Source organism: Urocitellus parryii, chromosome 10, assembly GCF_045843805.1.
Source record: "Urocitellus parryii isolate mUroPar1 chromosome 10, mUroPar1.hap1, whole genome shotgun sequence".
Taxonomy (NCBI): domain Eukaryota; kingdom Metazoa; phylum Chordata; class Mammalia; order Rodentia; family Sciuridae; genus Urocitellus; species Urocitellus parryii.
The window spans coordinates 68678083-68691524 of NC_135540.1; the positions used below are offsets into that span (position 1 = coordinate 68678083).

A 13442-nucleotide genomic window follows, 5' to 3' on the forward strand; every position below is an offset into this window, starting at 1 on the left:
GGGAGTTCTTAAGGAGGTGAACCATTTACAGTCTAAGTAGCGCATTATCACACACAGCTTCAAATATCTGCTCAGCAATCCCTGCCTATAGACTGTTCAACTATTCAATAGTGTTAAGTTGTTGCATTCCACTCAAGTTTTCTCTCTGATGCCTAAGTAGGCATTAACTGTCACACTTCACTCTTTGTCACACTGTTCACAACTGTACCTCTCAAACCTAAAGAAGCCTGAAATACAGATCTGGAAATAGGACTGGCAAAGGAAAGGAAAGAAAGGAGAGAGTGAGGTAGGGATAAGAGAAAAACTGACAAAGAAAGGCTCCAAAAATTCTTGGTGACTATATGAATTAAAAGTAAATTATATTTTGACAAAATACAACTTTGAAAGAAAAATTAAACATACAAAGCAATAATCCTTGGATTCTTGTCATTTACTGATTCCAGAAATTCACCTCAAAAAAGTCATGGAACAAAGGTCCCAGGAGGAAGAGAAAGAAAACAGCAGTTAATAGCAGGAAGAGAAACAGGAAGAAGAAGGGTTAGTTCAAACACATCAAATGAGCCATGACTTAACAATGAGGGTGGAAAGGGTCCTGTGAGGAACACTCCCCACACCAGACCACACTCCATTCCTAGGATACAACCATTATTAAGAGTATTTTTCCACTTAATTCCCACCTTCATAGTATGTAAGTAGTCATTGTTCTCATCATTACAGAAAGCAGCCACTTTTGACCCCACACATTTTTGGGAACACACATTTAGGTCATAGCATCTACACAGGAGGTCATCTTTCATGGTTATGATACTATCAGGTTTTTTCACACTACCTTGGAATCTGCTACTTTATCCAGGTCTAAATCTTCAATGACTTTGTTGATCCTTTTATTTTTTTCATGATTTGTCATAGCCATTGGAAGCCAAAGAGCCACTGAGAACTGTAAGTTTTCTCTCACTGTCAGGGTGCCCATCACAATATCATCCTAAATGCAATTTTTTTTTAATTTTTGAAATCAGGAATCAACATTTTCCCTTTACCAAAAAATGTTTTATTTTTACTTTCCATTAGGAAATTGCCAAATATATTCAAAAATAGACAGAATAATATAATAAACTCCACATCTTCAAAATTGAATTTCAGTAATTATAAATGCATGATCAGTGTTGTCTCATCTATAATTTGAAGAAAATTCCAGACATCATAGTACATAGTTCTATATGTATATAAAACGTAACCACAATATGATTATCATACCTAAAATTTGTTAGTGATAATATTTAATATCATTAGATTTCCATTCAGTTTTCCCTATTTCATACTTGTTTCTTTACTCTGTAATGATTTTATATGCTTAATCATAAATCTGCTCCAGGCTGGACTGACTTCTCTCTGGGACTTTTTTTCACTAATTTTCTAAGTTGAGTGTAATTTTCCCTGTACATGTGTCTTCTTCTGTCTCATTTTAATTTCCTCAGTCATATTTCAGTATATGTAACTTAATCCATGATCTATAAAAATAACATAACCAAGGTAAAGTTCAAGATAATAGTAAACTTTCAACTATACCAATTGCAGTGACCCACATAAAGATAGCTGCAGAGTCCAAGGAAGTCATTTTCATCCTCAAGCTGCAAGCCAGGTTTGAGCCCAGGTAATCATGCCCACTACAGCCAGGTTGCTTTGTACAAGGATTTGCAAACACATCTTCTAGGGAAAGGAAAAAAAATGCTAGAAGGGTAAAAAGGACAACTGTGGACACTTGTAAATTATACACAAGCCAGAATTGATAACATTGTCCAACAGGGTCATTTTCCAAGTCCTCATTGTTTTTTCATTTAACTGTTGAGATGGAAGATTATGAAAGCTGGTGGAATGAATATTGGTTATGTGAGCATGACACATAAACAACTAGAAGCATAATAAGCTGTAAGTAAAGAGTATGCTCATACAGATGAAACAAAAAAGGCAAATCTACGAATTCTTACCTGAACCACATAATCCAAATTACATTTGAAATTATCAGATTGAGGTGCTCCATTGATCAAAACATCTCCAGATAATCCAGATGCATCTCTCCTTGCAGCTAAGATATTTAGCAACCTATAAAAGGACATATACAATACAGATTTCTCTCCTCCATTATAGGCCATATCTCTCATATTCTACTAAACTTAGAAAATTTACTACTCCAGAAATCTGAGGTTTAACTAAAATTATTTATATGTGCATGTGTATGTTTAAATTATCATCATCTTTTTGTTGTTGTTGTTGTTACAAGAAAACCCAAAGGTATATAAGCAAAGCCATGTTGGCTGATCCAGCACAGTCTTCCCAAATGAGTTTCTAGCTGTCTGAATTTGGTGGATCCAGCTCAGGCAATGTACTTCTTTACCAAAATAAAGAATTCTAGTCTTCAATTATTCTTTCAGCTCCATCCTCCCACTTTTATCATTATTCCCTTTCTCCCCTCTCCATTAACTTCTAATATGGCCAACATCACCATATCAATTGTTTAGTTATGCCCTAGTAAACTTTAAAAAGTCATCTTTAAAAATCACACAACAACTACACAGAAGTGGTTGAGACATATTTTCTGTTATACTCACAAAGATTTCCCTTGACTTTGGTGTGCCAGAATAGCATTGAGACCAGGTTTCATGATTCCACTGTAAACACAAAAGCGTGATGATTTATCGTTCTACTTTAGATGCAGTACTATTTATTTAGACTCTGCAATGATACACTCAAGGAAGACTGAAAAAATTGCAGACAGAAAACAAGCACCAAATCAAAGAAAAAAGACTTATTGGTTAACAGAAGTCTAGTCTATGAAGGATGTTATTATTAGTCAATATTTAGAAGAAAGATGGATCAGGTCCCTCTAAATTCCTTTCAATTATTCTTTAAACCATGATCCTTTTTGGACAACTATTCCATTTATAATAACCTCAAAAATAAAATAAAGTACTGGGAATTAAATTAACCAAGGAGGGGAAAGACCTCTACAATGATAACTACACGATGTTGAATAAAGAAACCCAAGAACTTAGAAAATAGAAAGACATCCCATATTCTTGGATAGGCAGAATTAATATTGTCCAAATGGCTATACTACCAAATGCAATAGACATGTTCAATGTGTGTAGGTACCTGCATACATACACTCCCTAGGTCTGTCCATTTAGAAGGCACAGGAGCAATGACACCTGAATAGCAATGAGTGTTCAAATCACCCAGATCATGTTTTCTCAATACCATTCTCCAAAAATAAACACTGGAGGATTCCAGGACTGGGAAGGCAAGTATACAATAAATTTGAAACTTCTTGCTATGCCAAAGAATTAAGAGTGGTGGGATGAGTTAAAAAAAATAACCTATCTTGAAAAATTTCCTACTGACTAAATCAGCAGCAATAGGAGTATGAAGATAAATAATACTAATGAAGCATTACAATTGGGTGTTATTATATAGAATACAAATCCATACTAGACACTGTGGTGCACTATTGTAATCCAAAGACTCCTTATGCAGATGCAGGAGGATTGCAAGTTCGAAGCCAGCCTGGAAAATTTAGCAAGATACTGTCTCAAATCAAAATATAAAAGGACTGGGGAAGTAGCTTAGTGGTATAGTAACTCTTAGTTTAGTCCCCAGTAAAGGAAATTTTAAAAAAAATACAATCCATGAGTCTATACAGTAACCAAAAGGAGAAATGATGAATAAAGATTTTTCCTATAATTGAAATGCAAATTATGAGACAATGAAAATATGAACTCAACCTTTATCAACAATCAGTGGTTGCTGATCCACACAGGAGTCACCACAGTGGAATGAAACTCAAGTTTAATAAACAACAAGATTCTGGAGTAACATCAGAGTATCACCATTCATATTAATCAAGTACAAAGAGGAAAATGGTGATCTGATGGTGAAGTTTGACGGACAGCAAAATAACCAGGTGATCAGTTTTAACATCACCTGCAGTGGGATGGGACTAGAAAGTACCAGGATGGACAAGACTGCAGAGACACAATGTGGTGGTTAGTCACTTATGTGAGGAACACAGTGAAGAGTGATCCTCAGGACCTCTCCTGCCTTCACTCTGAGGATACATCATTTCTTGGTTGCTTCCAGAAAACAATTGAGTAATCATACAGGACAGGAATCATCTTTCTAGAAAGTAGTATTAAAAGTACTAGGGATAAAGGTGTATCATGTGGATAGTGTGCTCTCAAGTGATTCACAAAAAACAGTAGTAACAATGGACACAAATGAGACACAGTGATGGGAGCTAACAGTGCAGTGTGGACAGTTAAGAAATCTGGTGAAAGGGTTATGCACATGCAGGTTTACATCTCAAATTATTTCAAAATAGATAACTAAACCAATCTCTCAAACAGGGTGAAGAATTTTCCTCACAATTATATTGTATTTGAAAATTAATTGCATTTGAATATTGAATTTTCACTTAATATCATAATATCTAGTTATTTCAGCCCTTTGGATCTCCTCACACCCAAATTCTCAAAGATTCATATAGAATAAAAGACTAATGAACCACAACTACTATGAACACAATGAACTACAACTACTATAGTCACTAACAAGAAGTCAGGAGCAATCACCTTAATTATTAGATTTGTAGAACTTCTCTAGGGATGATAGATTATTGTAGTGTTTTTCTTCCTAGGTATGAAGCTCATCCCATGGAAAATCAATGTTTAAGAGATGGTTTTATTCAGGGTTCAAGAAATGAAGAAGGGGAATATTTACTCATAAATCAGTTTCTCGACTTTAGAGGTTACAAATATAGGATACAAATAATGAGGAAGGAGGACAGGTTACTAAAAATGAGGAATATCCATATATTTTCTGAGAATAGGAAAGATCTTCAACAAACTCAAATCCCACCTCTTTTCACTCTTTTTATGAAGCCCCCAGGGAAAGTCATTGTTAGAGATCAAGGCCATCTATGGAGCCAAAATTCCTCTCGATGTCTTTGGTCACTTGTTCTTTGTGATCATCCTGGAAAGATTTCAGAGGAGTTGCTCAGAGTAGCTCAGGCATGAGTTTATTAGAAGAGACAGGAAAAAAAGGAGACAATGGATCTTCTCAAAGAAGAGAGGGAAGGTGCAGCCCTCCTGACCTCTAGTTTTATTGGGGATCCAGGGAAGTTTCTAGAGTCACACCAGGTCCACCTCTTGACTTCTCACTGATAGAAGGATTGCATTAGACTATCAAGTTACCACTGCAAATGGTCTTTTGCCATGAGGGGACATTTTAATAATATAACAATACGTTAAAAATCCAAAGCAACTCTGAGTCACTTTGGCCCATTTTTGACCAGTTTTAATTAGAACTGTTCTTACAAATTTTATTGATAGTGTGCTTTGCTTTTAATTTTTCTGCCTCTTTTTTTAAAGAAGTATCATTTAAGATCACATTTTCTTGTTTAAATTTATTTGTTCTTTTTATATAAATATAACAAAGAATGTACTTTGGCATATCATACATACAGGGACTATAACTTATTCTAATTAGTATCCTATTCTTGAGGTTGAACATGATGTGGAGTTACCGTGATTGTGTATTCAAATAAAAGGCTAAGAAAGTATGTCTCATTAATTCTATTGTCCTTGATATTTCCCTCCCTACTCCCTTCCCTTCATTTTCCATTGTCTAATCAATGGATTTCTATTCTTCCCTTCCCTGTTCTCCCTTGTTTTGGATTAACATCCACATATTAGAGAGAATGTTTGGCCTTGGGTTTGGGGAGACTGGCTTATTTAACTTAGTATGATATTCTCCAGTTCCATCCATTTACCTGCAAATGCCAAAATTTCATTCTTCTTTATTGCTGTGTAATATTCCATTATTCTGTCTCATTGAGTCCTGGAATCTACCATGTATAAATGTCACAAAATCCCTCCTTCAGAGAACTTGTGTTCTTTTTAGTAACAGGAAGGAGTCTTTGGCCCTGCATTTCTCCAGCAGATAAAATGTTGTTTACTGATGAATCTTAGGCCAGACAGAGCTTCAGGTAAATTGCTTTTAAAAAGAAAGCACATGGGGGTTAGCACAGTTTATAGAATTGCCCCCTGAACCCCATGTTTCCACCACTCACATCTGTTGTCCATCTTCATCACCCTTTCTCTTTTCCTTTCCCAAGGTTGGCCTCATCAATCTGGCACTGTAACAACATGACCAACAGCCTAGAGGGGTGATTGGTGATTAAAAATTTGTAGAATCAGGAGATCCAAGGGGAAAACAAGAGGAATAGGCTAAGATCAAGCTGAGTGCTTGAGATAGAATTTACCAGAAGCTTTACATCACTGGATCTAAAACCTAGTCCGTCTAAAACAGAGAGCTCCTGAATTTCACATGAGAAAAAAACTCACACAGGCTGAAGATAGATGTCAAGATAATTAAAACTGACATAGTCTCTGGTTAAACACAGCCTAGTTATACTTATATCACTTACCTATCTTTTCTATAAATGTTAACCTCTTTTGGCACCAGCAGAAAAGCAATATAGCTACTTCTCCACAGTTTGATCAAAGTGCATAAAATGCATTTTTTCTTTTTACATCACTTGCCTTTTATAAAAGAGTAAGCAGCCTAATCTGGTCTGCAAGGATTATGTGTGTCTCATTATGTATGTACGACTAGAATTGCTAGTATCAATAACATCACTGCTCTTATGACTAAAATAAATATGGATTTAAATTTTAACTGAGTTCATTTATCACTGTGTATTCAGTCAGCAGATACTGAAATTAAAACTAAAATAGAGGTAGTATCCCAAATGTTTTGGATATTAAGGGGTATATTGAGCATGCAAAAAGCATGGGAGACAAAAACTATTGCCTAAAACCTTTATTTTTGGAATGAGGATGGAGACTCACAGACTTGCCCCAATATGACAGAGAAGGAGTAGATATCATAATTCATTTGAGAATATTTTAAACATCTCAAGAACAGGATGTTTTTTATATCTTCCCTTCACATACAGGCAATTATTAGTCAGGATGAAGTTTAATCAAGCTACTAAGTTAATAAAATGTTCTGGGCTTCTTACCAGTGACAAATAAACAGCTCATGTGTACACTGATTGTTTTGTAAACACTTACAAGTCATCATTTGAGATAAGCTGGGAACTTTTAAAAATTCCAAAGTGCTAGCAAATTGATCTCTTTACCCTTAAAAGGCTGAATCCAAATTGCCAACTACAATCAGGTCCTATATAGTGGATAAAATTTAAGGTAATACCAGCCAGACAGAGCTTCAGGTAAATTGCCTTCAAAAAGAAAGCACGTGGGGGTCAACACAGTTTATAGAATTGCCCCCTGACCCCCATGTTTCTACCACTCACATATGTTATCCGTGATCATCACTCTTTCTCTTTTCCTTTCCCAAGGATGGCCTCACCAATCTGGCACTGTGACAAGATGACCAACAGCAGAGAGGGGTGATATACTTAGTAGTCACAAATCTATTACACACAAATGTCACAGGGCAAGTCTGAAAGAAGAGGTTTTGGTGGCAAAAGCCGATGCAATGTGAACAGCAAATCGAATAAAGGTAATACTGGATTACAACCCATATAACAAAATAAACACCCATGAGTCAATACTAATATAAATTTGAATAAAAGAAGGAAAGGGGAAATTTTTCCTTACAGGAAAATATAAAATTGTAGAAGAAATGAACCATTTTTAAAAAACCCATCCTGAGATTGACATAATATCATTTACAACATGTTCCAAAAGTAGATGCCAAAATTCATCAGTGGAAGTTTGAGAACAAACAGGATATTTACATAACACAAGTTTTTCTCCCAAGATATGTCTTCATTACAAGGGGAATATGATGACTCCTGGCAAACATCACCTCCACCAAGGCTGACATCATTAGCAATGAGAGGCACCAACATCACACACCCCTGATATGATGCCTGGGAAGGCCATTCACTGCTGTGGTGTTTCTCAGAAGGCAGGACCTCGAGGTGATCATGAGAAAACATCAAACAAATAAAATGTGGTGAATTCTACCCATACACTAATTGGCATCTTCAACAGTATCAAGATCTTAGGGGAAAAAAAGCTGAAAAATTATTATAGGGAGGAGAAAACTAGATCTATAGCAGTGAACTATAATGTGAAAAACTGGATTGGATCCTGAAGGCAAAAAGGATAGTATAAAGACAATAAATCTTGGAATAAAGTATGTAACTAATGTATTACAAATAATTTAATTAGTAATATGAGTCTAATTAATAATACTATAGTAGTCTGCAATGGATATTTATTAGTTTTGATGATTGTACTCTAATTATGCAAGATGTTATGGAGATTTTCCACTTTTTTAAACTTTTCATTAAGTCAAAAATTATTTCAAAATTAAATAAACTCGGCCACATAGTGAGGCTCTGAGTAACTTAATGAGACTCTGTTTTTAAAAAAGGAAATAAAATGGTTGACCCAGCTATCCCTCTCCTTGGTCTCTACCCCCAAAGTCTTTAAAAACATCATGCTATAGGGACACAGTTACATCAATGTTTATAGCAGCACAATTCACAATAGCTAAATATGGAACCAACTTAGATGCCCTTCAACAGATGAATGGATGAAAAAATATGTGGCTTATATACACAATGGAATATTACTCAGCAATAAAAGAGAATAAAATCATGGCATTTGCAGGTAAATGGATAGAGTTAGAGAAGTAATGCTAAGTGAAGTTAGTCAATTCCAAAAAAAACAAATGCTGAATATTTTCTTTGGTATAAGAGGATGATTTACAGTGGGATAGGGAGAAAAAGCATTGGAGGAATAGACGAACTCTAGATAGGGTAGAGGGGTTGGAGGGGAAGGGATGGGGCATGGAGTTATTAATGATGGTGGAATGTGATAATTATTATTATCCAAAGTACAGGTATGCAGACACGAATTGGTGTGAATATACTGGGCATACAACCAGAGATGTGAAAAATTGTGCTCTATATGTGTAATAAGAATTGTAATGCATTCTGCTGTCATACATAAATTTTTTTAAAGTAAATAAAATGGGCTGGGTATGTGGCTCAGTGATTAGCTTTCCTGAGTTCAATCTCTGGTACCACCTCCTTAATAAAATAAAATTAAATATAAAACAAGCAACATTTTTTAATATTTGTATTAGAAGTGTAGTATTGGACTTAATCTACCATCATTGTTCCTGAAGTTTTCCTTATCAAAATCTATACAGCCCAATCAAAGCTTATTCTATGAAACATTGTTTTGTGAAGAATGGCATAGAAAAAATTTCCCTTCCTGGTTAATATGGCATATTTATAACTAACTTATATTCAAATGACATGAACAACAAGATTCCTCTAGAAATCAGGCTTGTGAAGATGTCTCTGGCACACTGAGAAAAGACACAGAGCAGGAAGCTTATAGTTTCCTACTCCTTGTTGGCCTTCAACATGAGCTGCTCTATGAACAACTAGGAGAGATATAAACTCACTACCAGGTTAGGTGAAGGGAAGAAGAGAAGGAAGGAAGAAAATAAAAGAGGGTTATAGGAACAAGGTGAGACACGGAGGAATAAAGACATAGAGATGGACAGACAAACATGGTGCACATTAACAAAGTTCAGTAGTATTTTGTTACCAATGAACTCTCACCTTCCTTATCTATTAATACTGCACCATAATACCTACCTGGAAAAGCTTTGCCCAAGCTCTATGTGTGTGTGGGAGAGAGGGGGTACACACACACATGCACACACGCAATGTAGGGACACAACCAGGGCAACGTATATACTGAGCATGTGTTCTACCACTGAGCTCTGCCTTTATCTCCTCACTTGTCCCAGTTTTGAGTGACCCTAGGAATTCTCAAATTCCTCCTATACATATGTGATGACTAAAACTCCTACCTGGAAGCTAAGAGTGAACATGAGAATGATTATAAATGACAAATGCACACAGTAGCATTCGGTTGCTCATTAATGGCCACTTCCTTCTATTATGCAAAAGACTTAAAGAATTTTTTTGAAAAAATTTCACATTTTTATTGGTACATTATAGTAATACATAATGGTGGGGTTTTGTTTTGTATCCATACATGAAAACAATATAACAATATTATTTGGCCAATATAATATCTAAAGATCTTAAGCCATCTCAAACTCATGGAAAGGGTGAGGTAAAGTATGTTTTCTTCTTCCTTCTCAGTATTCTGCCATCCCTTCTCCCCACCCTAAAGTACAAGCAAGGTGGGCATGATTGAGGTAGTGCTATTGGAAAAGGGAAGCAGAAGGAATTGACCTCTAGCTGAAGATAAGATAAGTTTGGGTACCTCTCAGACTGTCTTCCTATATTTCCTCATTTTTTTTTTCTACTGGGAATTGAAACCAAGGACTCACAAATGCTAGGCTCTCCCACCATTTGTTTTTATTTTGAGACAGAGTCTTACTAAATTGCTCAGGCTGTCCTTGAATTTGAAATCAGGCTGCTTCTATCTTGAATAGCTAGGATTACCAGTATGCACACCAGGCCTGAGTAGTCCTTTCTCTTTCTTTGTAAGTCACTCACTTCCAATGGACCTAGAGGGAGATTCACAGCCTTATAAACTTTCTAGACACTTCTGGCATTAACTTTTGAAGACATCTTGTGTGTGTCACATGGGAACATAAAGTAGACTGAGTAACTATAATGGGAACATCCTTGGTGCTATCCTATAATGAATAAAACACTGAATGATCTAAGTGAGCTTCTTAAGTCAGTTTATTGTAGTTGCAATTTTTCTTGTCCTAAGTGTTGTTACCAGAATCCTAAATCTGACAACTGACTGACTTTGTGTCCCAACCAATCAGGTCTGGGTGCTTGCCTCAAAAACCAAACAGAAAAAGTAATGGTGAAAAGCAGGTATTAGACAGGAATTCAGGGACACCAAGATTATGGAGGCAGGGTATAAGAAAAATGCCACTGGAGGACAATACAGGGATATGAGGCATCTTGTCCCTATTTATAAGTACAATTATCATGCCATCTCCCACCATGGATGTCTTATGGCCATGAAAACTTATGTCACAGGATTGGTCTTCTAAAACAACCAATGGGAGTAAGGTGGACAGTACTCTAATTAGGTTTTCTAAAGTAATATTGAACACTATTCTAATCAGGGCTTATAAAATAACCAATAGAAGCAAATGGGGTAAGGAAAACAATGCCCCACAGCTCAGTATGTAAGACACTAATTTTTACTCACTTGGGTCTTGAGCTTCCCTCTTTTGCTGTGCCCACTCCACTCTACCTTACAGAGTGCCATTTCCACCTTCACCTCAATAAATCTGTGCTTTGCCTGCTACTCCTGTGTGTGTTGCTCAGTTCTTTGTTCAGGACATGAAGAACTTGGACCCCAACTGGACTACACTGTTTAAAGTTATACCTCAATCAGTATAGCTATACCAGGAAACAAAGAGACCGCATTTCAGCATTGTCTTTGGGTGTATTAACTATGAGCCTTCAGATCACATCTATACAAAGGGGGACCAGGAGTCCTGAGAAAGCTGTGGTCTGGGGGATCATTATGTCAGAATTTATCAGGGGGAGGTCTTTTGTCAGATTAGAAAATTAGGGGATGCTTATTTATACTTTTAGAAATTTAGAACCTGAATATTTGCCTTATTTTTTCTGTATTATTTCTGTTTTTTAGTACTGATATAAATGTGCATTGTAATAGGCTGGTTAATTTTTAAAGTTAGTTATTAAAACTCAATATTCACAATTCACAGAAAAATTGCAAACAGGAGCTGAATAACTCTTCAGCAAATCATCCAAACTTGTGGACAAACTTTGTGTCTTGGGAATAAGTAAAAGACAGAATACATTTGTCAATACTTTTCAAATAATGTTAACAAATTTCTCTTCCATCCATAGTAATGCCCATGCTCAGTAAGGTTTTGTCCATCCAATATCAACCCTATGTTTGGACACAGGTAAGGTTTTACCTGAACCAAGACACACCTAACACATGACAAGACCCAGAGTCAGTTGCACCACCACATCATTTTCTGAAAAGGCATCCCACAAACCTTTAATTGTCAGTTTGTATTTCATGCTTACTTTCAACTGAAACTGGCAGGGGTTACAAATGTAACAAGGACCCAGACTTAACTGGAACCTACAAATACCCCAAGGGTAACTAAACATAGGATTTTTAAAAAATGGATTCTCTCCCTCCTTTTTTCATCTTTCTCCTTTGTTCTGAGTCAACTTGGATTCTAGGACCAACATGTCTGATGGATAAACATCTTGTAGAGAATAAGAACTGCCACCCAGGCAACAGCAACTTTACTGTCTCCAACAAGACTCCACTCAATCAGTCCTGACCTAATGATCATTCAGGCCACATTTGGATCAAGACAGATGAACTATGCTTTTTTCTGATCTACTTGTCTATAGATCCTAGAAGTTCTTGTCAGTACCCTGAAGACAATGCTAGAGACACTGGTCCCCTTTGTCTTTATCATACAGCTGCACTGATTAACGTTCCTTTCCTGCTTTTAATCATTAATTTTTCCATTTGATTTTGGGGGCAAGTAATCAGACTTCATTTGTTGAGACTCCCAGAGTTGAAGCTCTGCTCTAGGACTCTAGCAATACAAACTCACTCATCTCATTCTAGCTGTGTGCTATTGTCTCACAAAAAGGGCACATAATATCCATCTTCCTTTCCTGCCACACAAATTTGCTCACTTGACTTAATAGTGGTTCAGTTAACCTGTAAGGGTAAAATTTCTAAGCTGATTAAGGGTAAAATTTCTAAGCTGATTCTAAACTGCAAAGCCTGAGTTAAAGTGTAAAAGACCGGGCATTGTAAAGTTTCCAAGCTGCAGGGCCTGAGTTAAAAAGTGAAAGACTAGGTATTGTTAAACTTCCTCTGTTACCCCCAGAACCTGTAATCCCTGTAGCTGTTAGGACAATATTGGAACTGCCCAGTAAATATTTCCACCATTTCCACTGGTTGTCTAATAACCTGGGACTCTGTGTAGTTTGTCATGTAGTTATGTAGGCCCTAAAACCAATCAGTTTGAATATGTACCCCGCTTAGAAGTGACCAATCACCCCTGCCCAGCCTGTTCCTGCCAATAAATGTACTAATCATGTCTCAGAGTTGTTGTTCAATTTTCCCACGCCTCATGATGATTTGTTCTGATGTATGCAAAGCCCCCCGCCCTCCCCCAAAAGTGTACTTAAGCTCTGCTTGACCTCTGCTCTGGGCTCTGGGCTGCTCTATCTTCCTGAGTGAGCCTTGAGCCTCAGCATACTGAATCAATAAATCCCCTTTTGCCAATTGTATGAAGCCAGTCTCTTGTGTGGTCTCTTCCTCCGACACTTCGCTGGACCCTTACAAACCAAGAGCTTAGGTCTCAGGATGGGTGTGCTCAGAAAC

At 36.6% G+C, this 13442-nt stretch overlaps 1 pseudogene; it reads right to left on the minus strand.

Annotated features, from left to right (window-relative positions):
• Nucleotides 1-820: 820 nt before the first annotated feature.
• The window catches only part of LOC144257159 (broad substrate specificity ATP-binding cassette transporter ABCG2-like), an 82583-nt pseudogene continuing 69961 nt past the window's right edge, over nt 821-13442 (minus strand).